This window comes from Salmo salar, chromosome ssa05 (genome assembly GCF_905237065.1).
Source record: "Salmo salar chromosome ssa05, Ssal_v3.1, whole genome shotgun sequence".
NCBI classification, from domain to species: Eukaryota; Metazoa; Chordata; class Actinopteri; order Salmoniformes; family Salmonidae; genus Salmo; species Salmo salar.
Window position 1 is genome coordinate 22,807,540 of NC_059446.1, and position 16,557 is coordinate 22,824,096.

The following is a 16,557-nucleotide window of genomic DNA, read 5'->3' on the forward strand; positions in this document are numbered from 1 at the left end:
ATTTTGCTAACACATACAGTACCAGTCAAAGGTTTGGACACACCTACTCATTCAAGAGTTTTTCTTTATTTTTACTATTTTCTACGTTGTAGAATAATAATGAAGACGTCACAACTGTGAAATAACACACGTTTCTAACTGAGATGAAAATCTTAGAAAAGGGGGAATCTAAAGATGCAACAACTACAATGGGCTGACTAGGATTGTGTATTTGGCTTCGGGACAATGAAAGAAAGTTGATATTAAAACCAATAGAACAGGAGAGAAATGGCGTGTGTGTAGTGAAGATGGACACACCTATAGGCTATCTCCAGAATGCATGCGCTCAGCTCTCCACAATCCACTCAGCTGTCTCCCGCCAATTCATGCGCTTTCATTCTTTCAGGTGAATTGTAGGACACCTACTCTATTTTTAGGGATGTGACATCATTTCGCTGCTAGACCGTTACTCTCAGGCTTCCTGTTGTGGGGAGTACCTTTTGACCTGGGATAAATCCAACTGTTGGAGATGTGTTGTTTCTGTGTTACATTGTAGATTGATGCTGAAACCCTCAGGTTGTGTTGAATGAGTTACAACCACCTACAGCAGGCATCTTGAACTAGATCATTTTTTACAGTGGCTGTTCAGGGGGCCGGAACATAACGACAAATCATTTGTTAGCCCAAACAGATATAATATTTGACTAAAACCTAATAATTTCAAACCTGACTTACGTTTGTTTACGATCACTTTAGGAACCACCGTTCCATTACATAGACTGACCAGGTTAAAGCTATGATCCCTTATTGATGTCACCTCTTAAATCCACATCCACCAGTGTAGATGAAGGGGAGGAGACGGGTTAAAGAAGGATTTTTAAGCCTTGAGACATGGACTGTGTATGTGTGCCATTCAGAGGGTGAATGGGCAAGACAAAAGATTTTAATTTGGAACAGACGGGCCGCCAGTTGGGGAACACTGGCCTACCGTACTTTAACACGGCTGTTGCCCTGACACCAATATTGAATTGAGGGCCTCCTGAGTGGAGCAGCGGTCTAAGGCACTGCGTCGCAGTTCTTCATGCGTCACAACAGACCTGGGTTCCATCAGCCGTCCGCGACTGGGAGACCCATGAGGCGGCGCACAATTGGCCCAGCGTCGTTAGGGGAGGGTTTGGCCAGCCGGGATGTCTTTGTCCCGTCGCGCTCTAGTAACTCCTGTGGCGGGCCGGGCGCATGCACGCTGACACATTGGTGTGGCTGGCTTCCGGGTTAAGCGAGCGGTGTGTCAAGAAGCAGTGCTGCTTGGCAGGGTCGTGTTTCAGAGGACGCATGACCTTCGACTCTCCTGAGTCCGTACGGGAGTTGCAGCGATGGGACAAGACTGTAACTACCAATTGAACATCATGAAAATGGGGAAAGAAAGGGTACATAAAAAAATATATAACAATATTGAGGTGAAGCAAAAACATATACTACTCCAAACCCATGTCTATCTCAGGCCTTTTAAACAGCATGTTGATAGTAATGTGATAGGAATATTTTATTCACTGTCATATTTGTGCAATTAATAAAATCCTTAAAATGTAAATGTGTGAAAAGAAAGTCACTGACACTGCAAAAAGCAGAGAGAATGGTTAGCCTTCTCCAAACCAATCCCACCTTCATTAACCTTTAGCGAGTGCTAGCAGAGCTGTGCTGAATAAAATGATATTGATTCCCAGGGTGTGGATGGTAAGGGCAGTAGAATGATACACCAGAGGACTGTTCTCCTGGTATTGAGACAGACAACGAAGAGTGGCAGCTCACAGACTTGTGGGTGTGAAGGGTAGCAGAGAGCAAAGGTTCACAGCTGTGTCTTCATTCCTGTATGTTAGTGCTCTACACACGTGTTCAGTGTCTCTCCCTGGCTGCTTTGCTGTAATGAGCTACTAATGTGGCACCTTGGGTGGCTGAGCTCAGCTCGTCATTGGACAGCCTGGCAGAATGCAAACTGGGAGAAGATGAAGAGGAGACATTTAGAGCCAGAAGGACTGTTCACATCTGTACTGTGTGTGTGAGGGTGTATTTTAGTTTGGGAATAAAAGTGTAGCCTAACTGGCTGTCTGTGAGTCATCCCAGACAGATGGCTGTCAGACCGTTTAGGACCAAACCCAGGCCTGCTCTGGGATCAGCCGTCTGCTTTGAGCTTCTACTTTCTCTAAAAGACCTGCTGTTTTCTTTGATTGGGTCTTCTGCTTTCTCTAAAAGATCTGCAGTTTTCTCTGATTAGATCTTCTACTTTCTCTAAAAGAGCACAGTTTCTCTCTTAATAATCTACTATGTTCTCTAAAGATCAGCAGCTCTCTCCATACAATCTCTTCGAGAACAGCCTGTCTGCTGGGTTTGAAAAGGCATGATTTTTCGATGTGCTTGTTAGGTTTGGAGTGTTTTTATGGTGAACGCCCTGAAAAAATACAGTATCTGTTGCCAGGAGCTTTTCACACAGCCTAGTGGATCTGCTGAGGTCGGTTTGTCATTGCTACTGGCGCCGATGGAGTGTGTGACCCAGGCCCTGTCTCTCTCCACTGGCCTCCCTCTGACGGATGCCCTTTTCTGGGTCTCTTCCTTCTATCATCTACTCTGGTTCTGTTGACGTAACGACCACTATACCACAGCCTTAACGTAAGATCCTATGCGTTACTCAGACCTCCACGTATATCATACACTGATGTCAGAGGCATTTGCATGAACTTCAGAGTTATGGCTTTGAGTTCACCTGGGTCACTCTCTTTATACCAATGTTGGCAGGGGAAGTGCTGTTTAAGGCCATAAATCAGGTGAATGGCTATTTACCCTGTCAGAACTGAGCTATGTCTGAGGTACATGGAGATGTATTGCTGTGTCGAGATACTAGAGAATGTCGTCTTGGCTTACCTAAACCAGGCCCTATGCACTTTTCTCAGACCTACAGCTGGATATTATAGTCTCTGTGACAGTGAGGGCATCGAGTAACAGTCAGGATTATGATGACTGGAGATATGACATGGTGGTGTTTAGCAGCCTACATGGTGTACACACACACACACACACACACACACACACACACACACACACACACACACACACACACACACATACACATACAAAGCTCTCCCTCGCCCTCCATTTAGCAAATCTGACCATAACTCTATCCTCCTGATTCCTGCTTACAAGCAAAAACTCAAACTGGAAGTACCAGTGATGCAGTCCATACAGAACTGGTCAGATGATGCGGATGCTACGCTACAGGACTGTTTTGCTAGCACAGACTGGAATATGTTCCGGGATTCATCCAATGGCATTGAGGAGTTTCCCACATCATTCACCGCCTTAACTAATAAGGGCATTGGCGACGTCGTACCCACAGTGACCGTACATACTTACCCCAACCAGAAGCAAGCCTATTAGACGAGCTAAGTATCGTCTTTGCTTAATTTCAGGCTAGCAACACTGCATGAGAGCACCAGCTGTTCCGTATGACTGTGTGATCATGCTCTCCGTAGCAGATGTGAGCAAGACCTTTAAACAGGTTAACATTCAGGACGCGTACTCAGAACATGCGCTGACCATCTGGCAAGTGTCTTCACTGATATTTTCAGCCTTTCCTGGGTCCAGTCTGTAATACCTTCATGTTTCAAGCAGACCACCATAATCCCTGTCCCCAAGAACGCCAAAGTAAACTGTCTAAATGACTATATCCCCGTAGTACTCACGTCTGTAGTCATGAAATGCTTTGAAAGGCTGGTCATGTCTCACATCAACACCATCATCTCAGACAACCTGGACCCACTCCAATTCATATACCACCCCAACAGATCCACAGATGAAGCAATCTCTATTGCATTCCACACTGCCCTTTCCCATCTGGACAAAAGGAACAGCTATGTGAGAATGCTGTTCATTGACTACAGCTCAGTGTTCAACACCAGTGCCCCCCCCCCCCCAAGCTCATCACTAGGCTAAGGACCCTGGGATTAGACACCTCCCTCTGCAACTGGATCCTGGACTTAAAGAAGGGCCAACCCAGGTGGTGAGGGTAGGCAACAACACATCCGACACACAGATCCTCAACACAGGGGCCCCTCAGGGGTGCGTGCTTAGTCTCCTTCTGTACTCCCTGTTCACCCAAGACTGCGTGGCCACGCAGGACTCCCAAAACCATCATTAAGTTTGCCGACAACACAACGGTGGTAGGCCTGATCACCAAGGATGATGAAACGGCCTACAGGGAGGTCGTCAGAGATCTGGTAGTGTGGTGCCAGGACAACAACCTCTCACTCAACGTCAGCAAGACAAAGTTGCTGGACTACAGCACGCCCCCACATTCACGTCCAGCGGGACTGTAGTGAAGCAGGTCGAGAGCGTTTTCTACCGCACGGAAATCCGCACAGATGGACCGAGTTTGGGACCAATACACTCTGAACAGCGTCTCCCCCCAAGCCTTAAGACTGATAAATAGTTTGTCCAGGTAGCTATTGCTTAACTATTTAACTACCTGCATTGACCCTTTTTCACATCTCTCTTGACTCATTACGTGCTGCTGCTGCTACTGATTTTATCTATCCTGTTGCCTAGTCTCTATCTCACACACACACACACACACACACAACAGTGTACTGCTTAATATTGTGCCACTATCTTTATCAAACTCAATTATTTGCCTTGAATTTATTTGCTCAGTTGTTTGGCTGACTAGTTAGCAATGTTTCCTCAAATGTTTTCAGCACTGAGCAAATTTCAGGTCTGCTGAGCGCAAACTTGAACGTTGCGATAATTCTGTGCAACTTCTGGTGCACTTTTACTGTGAACACTGATGCTGTGCCAGCTTTAAGTTACAGTTAGAACAGTAGCCTACTTGGCCATTGTTATATCATTCAGCCTACAGTAGCAGCCAATGTGTGGTGTTCAATATACACCTACATTCCATGAGACTTTTGGAAAAAAAAACATTTAGGGATTGACATTAACCTGTTTATTCACTTGTTCTTCAGAGGAGGTGACTGAAAATGTTGTTTCATGCAATAAACCACTTTACAAAATAAAATGCACTATTCTCATACCATTATTGCAGAGAATCAGACAAATTATATTTTGCCTATTGGCTACTTGGCTTATTCAAGGCCGTCTCAAAATACAACACTTCCCCAAAATACAACACTGCCCTTTTAAGATGTAAAAAAAAAAGCTCTTTACCTGACTTGCTTTTCAAAGATGGCTAGAAATGCACACGTGGTGCTCTTGTAGGAAGCAACCACTCCCTTACTGTTGACTAGACATTAGCAATAACTGAGCAAATAACTCAATAATTACCAAAGAATATGAACAAATGTACACACCTGGCTACATGCAGCTCTCGCTTTGATCTCATAAAGCACATCTGCTTGCGTCCACTCATGCTGTAAACATAGTCCAGTTCAAAGTGAATGGCACAGATCCATATATGGCAATGGTCTATTTGCATAATAGGGATCCTGCAGTGCTGATTGGTTATGGCGCACCGGTCTGTGTAGAGTATGGACCTGAGTAGAGTATGGGTCTGAGTCGTGCCTGTCAATGCAATAAATCCTACTCCAATCTCTTGCATAGTATGTTTTGTTTTGATATGTTGCATTGAAAGTGGCAGATATTGCATTGATTCGATCACAATTTCCACAGTAGAGGGAAACGTTGTTAGTGTTAACTAAAGGGAAAAACTAGGAAGGTGAGTGAAGTTCAAACTCGTGATTCTCTGCACAGACATATTTCTTCTGCACGCACACGCACAGCTTACATTGAACATTGCTGGTTAGTTGATTGTACTACTTGATCAAGGTTGATTAACCTGCCGTGTTGGAGTGTGGGTAGAGCTGAGTGACATTGACTGTTCGTTGTCGTCTTCAGTGTATTTGAGTTCTGCATAACAAGCTGTGGTTTTCCTGCAGTATACATCAGGGAGCTCGTCAGTCAGAACACCTTGCTTCAGTCATTTTCTATTAAGGTATCTTTACTTTTACTCAAGGATGACAATTGGGTACTTTTTCCACCACTGAGTCCAGGTAACTGTCATACTGCAGCTGGGGAAGCTGTGCTAGACTGGAGACCATGCTGCAGATTGTGTGCGTGCGTTCATGTGTGCGGCAGTACATTTACATCTGTGTGTGTGTGTGTGTGTGTGTGTGTGTGTGTGTGTGTGTGTGTGTGTGTGTGTGTGTGTGTGTGTGTGTGTGTGTGTGTGTTTTAGGGTAGCTTTGTGTAACTGAGCATGAGAGTTTCCGTGTTCCTATTTTCTTGTGGAATCATGGTGTGTGACTACATAAACCAATGTCTTTCATGGGTCGTAATTGAGATACTCTGTGTGGAACTTACATTTAAGACACGTTGTAAATCCAGTTCAATGATCCACTGCATATTGATGTGGTCGGCATTCTTAAAGGACACTGCATCAAATGGCACCCTATTTCCTTTATAGTGCACTCTATTTTTTATTAAAGCCCATAGGGCTCTAGTCAAAGTTAGTGCACTATATAGGGAATAGGGTGCCATTTGGGACCCAGACATTCAGTACTGTACAGTAGAGTTTACAGAGGAAGACGAAGCCAGCCTGATCAATGCTCTCAGGGGCCCGTTCATATTGAAAACTCCAGCCGAACGCTGCCCCATATTTAAAAATAAATAAAAATAAAAATAAAAAAACATTTGAGCAACATTTTGATCAGATGGGCAATCCCTTTGATGTGAAACTCACCGACCCAAGCCTTGCTTCTCCTCCACCCGTGATGGATTCATTAACAGGGCAGGGTACCGGGGCACCTTTCCCCCTCTTCGTCCTTCTGTCTCTCTCCTTCCATCTTCTGTCCAAGTCCTATCAGTATATAAGTTCACTATTCAAATAACTTTGTATAAACTTGGACACGTGTTTGCTGCGCAGGGGCTGTGCCGGTGGTGTGTGACACGGGAGGGAGATGGAGGAAGTAGCTACTGGATCGCGCTAGTTAGATCATCTATGGCATTTACAAGTTTGTCTGTCATCCCATTTGGCAGTTCCTGTCTTTACTGCATCACATCGATGTAAAGAAGCTAGCTAGTTAAGGCTATTTTGCTCCCCACACTTGTCTACAACAACTCCATTCAGATTAAACAGCAGCCTACCTGTTTCTCATTTAGCTAACTTATTGCCGTAATTTTAATTCAATTTTTTTGCATTGATTAGAGATCTCCCACTTCATGTTGCTAGTCATGGAGCCTGTGACTAGTGCCAGCAAGCTACATGCATAAAACCTGTGTAGGCTGTACGGCATGTCTTTTTGGGGCACACACCATGGCTGTATATATGAAATGCACACGTCATAAAAACTACATTCAAAAGATTTTTTTCTTTTTTAATAATTTCAAATGTCATGGTTTATTCTTGTGTGTAGCAATGTCACAGATCAATGCCTTTTCATTAAAATAGGCATATGATTTTCCTCAAGATATTAGAATACTAACTTCCATTCAGATATTCAAATAACCGTGGTCATCCCTACCCATCAGTGCTTTCTTCTTATTCTCTGCGCCATCCAGCCTTCCTGTCTGGACTGCCAGGACTCAGGGCTGCATGCAGCACTTCTCTTCATCCTGAATACATACATATGGTATCTGAGGAGCCCAAAACAAAATGGCTTCTGGCCTTTCTTAAGCTGGCGGTAGTTTCAGTACTTCTGTCTTTCTAAATCTGAGGCTATCACTAATGTTAGCTGCTGTGTGTTGTCACTTATCTGAGGGGGGGGGGGGACTATTCAGGGGTCTCGTATCACAGTGTATTTTCTACTAGAACGGAGGAGACAGCTGCCTGTGTTTTCAGCCATCCAGACACAACACACTGGAGTAAAGATGAACAATTAGCTCTGTGATGAGTTTCTCCCTCCGTCTATCAGCCTGGGGAATATGGCCCCACAGAGAGAAAGTCAATGCTATCAACTCTGAGTGAACGCTGTCTCTCCCTGCAGTGTTGTAGCGAGACACATTCTTTCTGATATGATTAAAAACATATTCAGTGTGTACATTCTGCACCACTTGGTATGGAATCATTTTATAAGTGAAGCTGTTTATTATTTCATATGCCTCTGTGTAGAGGATCATATCTGTCACAGGTTAAAAGCCATGTTTCTTACTTGAGTCAGCTCGTTCTTATAGCTTTAAGAAAAAAGACCTGTACTTTAATTGCCTAGAATTTGAAGAAGGTCTTGTTTGAGGCATTACAATGATTGATTGCTAATTGAAAACGTTCCGTTCCCGGCTGGAGTCCAAGCCCGCATAACCCTCTCTTATGCATTACAGCTTAAAACAGTGCTGGAGTGTGCACCTCTATCTCTCAATATCGGCCACAATTTAAATGGATATTTGAATGATGTACAGTGCCTTCAGAAAGTATTCATACCCATTATTCCACATTTTGTTACAGCCTGAATTCAAAATGGATTCAATAGTTTTTTTTCCCCTCTCACCCATCTACACACAATACCCCATAATGACAAAGTGAAAACATATTTTTAGAAATGTTTGCAAATGTATTGGAAAGGAAATACAGAAATATCACATTTACATAAGTATTCACACCCTTGAGTCAATTTGTAGAAGGACCTTTGTCAACCGTTACAGCTGTCAGTCTTTCTGGGTATCTAATATACTCTAAAGTATCTAGAAACATCCACACCTGGATTGTGCAATATTTGCCCATTATTCTATTCAAAATTCTTCAAGGTCTGTCAAATTGGTTGTTGATCATTGCTAGACAACCATTTTCAGGTCTTGACTGACTCACTCTCTGCTTGGCTGTAGTCCACAGTACCAAGAGGCTTGTGGGAGGATCTGAATCCCACTTGGGATATTTGTACTGTACATTATGTTCCATTCAACATTAAACACACACTCCCAGTCCCAGTTCACTACCAGATACACTGGTATCAATTAGACCACTCAAACCCAGCTGTTTTTGGTTTAAAAAGAGTAAAGGAATAGAGAGAAAAGGAGAGAAGTCCTCTAGAAACTCTATAGCAGAGTGTAAGGAAAGGTTTGCAATGTTTAGCCACGTTCTTCTGTGATTGGGCTTTCATTCCAGACCCCCTCGGCTCTGGCACTCCAGAGCCCCCCCCCACACACACACACAGTTCAATATTTACAATCCAAGGGTTGTCACGGTATTTTATCCCAATGTTCTTCATTAAGAGAGCGGCACACTGTACGATTTACACCTCTGTCTGAGACGGGATCCAAATAGAGGAATAACAGTCTCTCTGATAAGCCATCTGGGAATAACACTCTCTCTGATAGGCCTCCCGGCTGGCCTGTTGAATTATGCATCTCACATCTCTAACTTTGTGCCTAAGTGGACCAAACTGTGGTTGCAGTCTCAGTACAACAGGAAAGACCCCGGGCTCTCTGTGTCCTCGTTTGAATCAAAGCCCAGAGCTTTCTGAGGGCCAGCGCTGGCCCCACTGTCACCTCCACTATGATATCAGCTCTAATTGGAGTTGACATTTGGAGGTCTCACACAGGTACTGGAGGACAACAAGTAGCTATGTTGAAATCTAGTCGGTCTGTTTCTCCACTGACTCGAGAGGCAGACAGAGGAGGATGTGCTGTCTAGGTATGAGCTCTTTTTGAAGCTCCCTAAATTACATATTCAAAGTTGAAACAGTGTAAAGCACCTCTAGAATTCCCTGTCTTCTGCTTCTCAGCCAGGGGAGATATGGTCTGTAGGTTTGCGGATGAAGACGTGTGTGAGTATTGAAGACCTTACTCAGCTCTTAGTCTCATTCAACATCTCTCTGTCTCTTTCTGCCCTCCTTTCTCTCTCTCCACATCTGTCATCTCATTGAGAGGTGATGCAGGAATCCCCCTTTTTAACTCAGCACCACGCTCACAGCAGCACACACATCAAAAGATACTCTTCCTGTGGTTCTCGCTCCTGTCTCGTGCGCTCTCTCTCAATTCAAAGGGCTTTATTGGCATGGGAAATATGTTTACATTGCCAAAGCAAGTGAAATAAACAAAACTGAGAAGAAACAAATTCAATAACAAACTACTAGAACTTACTGGAAGCGTTGTAAGGTTTCAAAAAGATAGACATTTCAAGCATCATATTATCAGCTATGTACAGTGTTTTAGCAATATGCAAATAGTTGTAGTACGAATGGTGGGGTAAGATGAATAAACGTAAGTATTGGTAGTATTTACAATGATGTTTGTGCTCCACGGATTGCCCTTTTCTAATGGCAATGAGCCACATCTTTCTGCTATGACTTCACATTATGGTATTTCACCTAACAGATATGGGAGTTTATACATTTTGCTAAAATCCTGTCTTCTCTTGAGAGCCAGGTCTGCCTATAGTGACCTCTCTCAATGGCTAGGGTAGGCTATGCTCACTGAGTCTGTTACAGTGGTCAGGTATTCTGCCACTGTGTACTCTCTGTTTAGGGCCAGATAGCATTGATTGATTCTTTCCGATGTGTCAAATAGTTCACTTTTTGCGTTCTCATAATTTGGTTGGGTCTAACTGTGTTGCTGACCTGGGGCTTTGTAGGATCTGTTTGTTAGTGAACAGAGCCCCAGAACCAGCTGGTTGAGGGGACTCTTGTCTAGGTTCATCTCTCTGTAGGTGAGGGCTTTGTGGTGGAATGTGTAGGCATCGCTTCCTTTTAGGAGGTTATAAAATTGAACAGCTCTTGTCTGGATTTTGATAACTAGCTGTATTGTCTTAATTCTGCTCTGCATTCATTGTTTGGATTTCGCATTAACACTACGTATATTTTTGCAGAATTCAGCAAGCAGTCTCTTAATTGATCGTTTGTCCCATTTAGTGAATTCTTGGTTGGTGAGTAGAGGTCACAACCATAATGGGCAATGGGTTCTATAAGTAATTGAAGTATTTTTAGCCAGATCCTAATTGGGATGTTGAGTTTTATGTTCCTTTTGATGGCATAGAAGGCCCTTCTTGCCTTGTATCTTAGATAGTTCACAGCCTTGTGGAAGTTACCTGTTGCGCTGATGTTTAGGCCGAGGTAGGTATAATCATTTGTGTTTTTAGGGCAACAGTGTCTAGATGGAATTTGTGGTCCTGGCAACTGGACCTTTTTTGGAACACCATTATTTTTGTCTTACTGAGATTTACTGTCAGGGCCCAGATCTGACAGAATCTGTGCAGAAGATCTAGGTGCTGTTGTAGGCCCTCCTTGGTTGGGGACAGAAGCACCAGATCATTAGCAAACAGTAGACATTTCATTTCCGAGTCCAGTAGGGTGAGGCCGGGTGCTGGAAATTGTTCTAGTGCCCTCGCCAATTCATTGATATAAATGTTGAAGAGGGTGGGGTTCAAGCGGCATCCCTGTCTCACCCCACGGCCCTGAGGAATAAATCTGTGCTTATTGCCAATTCTAACTGCACACTTGTTGTTTGTGTGTATTGATGTTATGTCATATGTTTTTCCTCCAACACTGATTATCATCAATTTGTATAGCAGACCCTCATGCCAAATTGAGTCAAGCTTTTTTGAAATCAACAAAGCATGAAAATACTTTGCTTTTTGTTTTATTTGTTTGTCAATAAGGGTGTGCAGGGTGTATACATGGTCTGTCGTAAGTTCTCTCCCCCTCTTTCTGCCTGTCTCTTTCTGCCTGTCTCATTTTCCACCTCCAGTCGTTTCCACTGACCCACAGCAGCTGCCTCTCTGTGGCTGTCACAGCGGGACTTGTAATGATCTGCAGCACTCTTCCACCCCTTCACCATCCTGCTATCTGTCATTTCTTCCCCTCTTTCTACCTTTTCTCCTCTTTCTAGAAGAACACATTCCCTTACTCACATTCCTGGGTGAAGTGTGAGAGCAGTGTGCCCCCCACTTGATTGGGTGGGGCTCAAGAATGATTGAATGGAAGGGGGAGGGATGGTGGACCTCTGGTTTTACGATTCAGTTGCTTGCTCATTCATTATGTACAAGGAATAAAAGCCATCTAAGTCAGGTGAGGCTCCCAGCAGTTTCATTAAACTCAGTATAAAGGAGATATTGATCCACTGTGGTGAGAGCGAGAGAGCGCAGAGAATTGTGTTTTATAATTGATTTCAGAGGGAGGCAAAAAACCTTTGAAGTTTTACAGATGAGAAAAAGGTGATTGGGTTGCCTGGCGTGTGTGTGTTGGCTGGAGTGTGTGTGTGTGACATTGTGCAGCAATTTCTACTACTTTCTCTTACTCCTAAGTTAACTTTAGTATATAACCAATGTTCTGAGGTTTCCCATAGACCACAATAGGGGAACAAGGTTTTGCTCAGGTTCCTGCTCGCAATGATAAATGTGTGAAAGCCACAGTTCACACCTTTCCCTGAGCTACTCTCTTCCTTCTCTCCATCTATGCATCTCTCTCTCTGCTGAATCTCTCTCTGCTGAAGCTCTCTCTGCTGAAGCTCTCTCTGCTGAAGCTCTCTCTGCTGAATTTGATGGTCAGATCAGAGGATCTCTGTCCATCTTCCTTGGCTGTAACCACCTCCTCTATGCTCTATTGATCTATCTGACACAATACAAGCCTTTTATAAGGGTTGTCTGGCAATCCACTCTGATTCCATGTTCATTCTCTCCTTCTCTCTTTCTGTAGTTCTGCTGCTGATGTCAGCCCCACTTGGTCATATCTCTAAAGACGATCCTCCATCCTGTTTATTGATTCCCAGTTATTAGGACATTTTGTCAGGTTTGTCATTAAGTTACACTGTATCACAGATGGTATCTAGATCACTGTTAATTTCTGTTGTTTCTACTACATCAACAACATCCAACAAATTACATTTTCTCTAGTTTGAGGATGAATCTTTACATCTGAGGTCATTGTGCGCCTCTGTTGGTATTGTAGAGGCACGGTGCTTGTACCACCAGGATTGTGGGTTGGATTCCTACTGGGGCTATCCATAAGAAAATCTATGCATGCATGACTGTAAGTGGCTTTGGATAAAGGTGACTGCCAATTGGCGTATATTATCATGGAGTTTTGATGAACTGGGCATAGACTCTGTACCTGAGCCATTCTCTGATACAGGAAACTAATGATCAAGTCAAGGGTATTCTTATAGGTGTTGTTGCTGAAACTCCTTTAAAGGACAAAAGTCTCCTCTGCTCTCCAAAAACATTCATCTTCAGGACCTTGGCGACACCCACTCAGACAAACAGAAAATGACTCCACAGAGCCAGGTTTTGTCAAGTGTTTTGGGGAGCCTGATGGATTAAATGCAGGGATCCCCCTCTTCCTCCCCCCTCTTCTTCCCTCTCTTTCGGCTCTTTCATCTCTACATATCTCTTTGACACATAAGGACAGGCATCCATCTCACTGGGAAAATGTGATCATTTGCTTGGCAACCTCCGATAGATTGTTTTCTCTTTCCCTCACTTCTCTTCCGATATAGTATATCATTCCCTTGTGTGGGTGGAGGAGCAGGACGTGGCAACGCTTCACATTTCACAAGAGCTCCTGCACCTAGTTGATACAATACTGTCATGCACTAGTGGCTTCTAGACAAACAATGACGGTATTAGTTGTGGTATAACGTCACATTAGGATGTTTTACATCACTGCATTTATTTATAGGGGACAATGCACAATAATAAACATCAATATTACAATAATGCAACATCCATGTAAATGTGCCGGGGTTAGCCAAAAGCTCATTTGCACATGTAGTCCCTGGGCAGGTAAGAGCCTTTACACAGCCACAATACAAATACTCACTAAAACAACAACACTATCATCAACTGTCATCTTACATATGAGGAACCACAGGTAACTCACGTGTACAGGTTTGGATAGATTTGAGCCATGTTTTCAATTTCAATTTAAAAATACAATAATCAATGCAGCTTCTCAAGTCCATAGGCATTGTAACTCTAACAGAGAAGGCCGATTGACTGATTTTTACTGTGTCGAAGGGACAACGCAATCCCCTCTAGTTACTGCCCTTGTTATCCTGGAGATGCTTTCCTTGAGCATGATATGTCGGCATGGGGGTGGAGGGGCAAGACCTTGCAGGATCTTAAAGACGAGGCTTGCATCTACATACTGCTTAAAGCTATCCAGACTAAATAAATTATGTTTGTAAATGAAATGACAGTGGTGGTAACTGTTTGATTTATGAAAAATCTTAATTGTTTGTAGAGGGATTCAATTGGTTTCAGAATAGTAGCTCCTGCTTGTGACCAGCATATGAGGCAATATCTCAGATGAGAGAAGATCATAGCATGCTTATATAGTTTAGCGCCTTCAGAGGAAGGAAAGGTCTTATAAACCTAAAATTGGATAATCCAAACTTGACCGTGTTAACCATTAACTTGTGTTAACTTGTGGGCAAGCAAGTGGGAGATCATTTATATAGATGGTAAACAGAAGCGGGCCTAATATTGACCCTTGTGGGACCCCAATGTTATAGTAAAGAGAGTCCGATTGAGTGTCCCCCCCCCAAACAAACCCTTTGACTTCTGTTTGTCAGATAGGAATACATCCATCTAATAACTTCAGTGGACACTTCAAGGGAGGATAGTTTGGATAGGAGGACCTTATGATTCACTGTATCAAAGGCCTTTTTAAGATCCAACAAGACTCCCCCCACTTCACCACCTATGTCCAGTTTTAGATTTAATGCACCCCAGAAAATAACATTTGGTTGTTTTGGTAGAATGGTTAGTTTTGAATCCAAATAGCATTTGAGGTATGGAGTTGCCCTGAATGAGGTGATCAGTCAGATGATCAGCCTCACATCTTTCAGCTACTTTTGATAGCACTGGAAGAATGCTTATAGGTCGGTCATTTTCCACCAGTGTTTGGTCATCAGATTTTAAAACGAGTTTAACTGTAGCAGACTTCCAAGCATTGGGGAGGAACCCATATTTGATGGACAGATTAACTAGATGTAGAATAGGAGCAATCAGAGAATATTTATCTCTTCAGCAATACAGTGTCTAGGCCAAATTCATATTTTGTTCTAGAGCTCCTGAAGAAGCTGCTAATACCGTCCACTGCAATTTCAGGAATTCTGAATATTGGTTTATTATCTATGGGAGTAAGAACTGTGGTCTTGGTCGAGCCAGTTCCCTGACAGTTTACCAAAAAATGTAAGCTATGAAATCGGAGTCTTGAATTAGAATCCCATTTTTCAGCTCCTCTCCCTGTTTGTTGAGATTTTCCCAAATCACTTTGCCATTTCCTTTTGCTTCATTGATCACGGTAAGAACTCTGCTTTTGCTTTTTTATTTTCCTTACCACCTTATTTCTCAGTGCTGTAAATGTACATCTGTCATCATCTTGACCAGACTTCAGTGCTTTTTTCAAGGAAAGATCCCGTTCTCTCATCCTTGTTGAGCCATGTTAGAGAGGTTTTCCGTCTTGGCTAGCGTTGAAATTTCCTGGTAAAAAGAGTTATCCACTTTCTCATTAACTGACAAATGTTCTGTATCCAGACTCTGGGTCTTCATTGCTTAACAGATCAGACCAGTCAATTTTACTTATAGCTGCATCATAGTTACTCAGGTCACTTTTCAGATTTTTTTTTATCGTACTGTTGCACATTAATATGGTTGTTAAATCTCTTTTTAGTGAGCTTTCTAACCACCAATGTAACATTATGGTCAGATATGCCAGTTAGTAAGTTACTGGACTTAGTTATTCGATCATGTCTGTACATTCAAGGTCATTGGCATGTTTCCATATGATACGTTTGCATTTAAAGTTATCTTTCATGTACATAAGCAATCCACCCCCTCTGCCCTTTCCCCTGTCCCTCCTGAATATGGAATATCCAGGGACATTAAAGGCAGAAATAGGAGAAGATTTCTTCAGCCATGTCTCAGGGAAACAGAAAAAATCAAGCTTAGTCATTAAATAAATGTTCTACCTGTTCATTCTGAAAAATAATGCTACAAATATTGATGACCTCCCAATATTCCTCTAGGCTTGGAATGAGGGTCCCAGAGTATTTTAGCCTGATTAACGGTTTGAAAAATACCTCAGTTAAGGGAACTGAGTTTGTCTCGAAGGTGTTTTTTTGGGGACATGTGTCAAGAGTTGGCATTAAAATTGTATTATCTGCAGACTGCTCATTCTCTTGAAAAGCCATGCTAGCGACAGAGGTTATGCTCACATACACACGTCCTTCTCTGAACCCGATAATATAGGCTACTCAACTATAGATTATTTCAATCATTCATGTTCCACCATTCATCAATGCTTTTGGTCTGGATGGCTAATTAGGGGGCTTCTCTACACTTCTCCCAGAATTACATCCTCCATATTAGCTGTGTTTTCTGCAGGTGACCTAACTCCAGACTCTGATGGGGAGCTTGGTACCCTGGACAGCTTTGGTGTCTGTTGATTCCGGATTGTTTGAATGAAGGCCAGCATTGATGTTTGGCTGCCTTCTGAATTCTGCAGAGAGTTGCACCGCCTTCGGGGTCCCTTATCATCCTCAGAGTTTTCTATTAGGTTATGATTGTCACTGATCTCAGTAGCCACTATCCCAGCTTAATTTTTAGCATTTTTCTTATTCTTGGAATGAGAGGTCACTGTTGTG

At 43.0% G+C, this 16,557-nt stretch overlaps 1 protein-coding gene across 5 annotated transcripts in view; it reads left to right on the forward strand.

Moving 5' to 3' along the window:
* The window catches only part of LOC106604462 (ecto-NOX disulfide-thiol exchanger 2), a 325,983-nt gene that overhangs the window by 169,999 nt on the left and 139,427 nt on the right, over positions 1 to 16,557 (forward strand). The gene's annotated exons all lie outside the window — the stretch shown is intronic.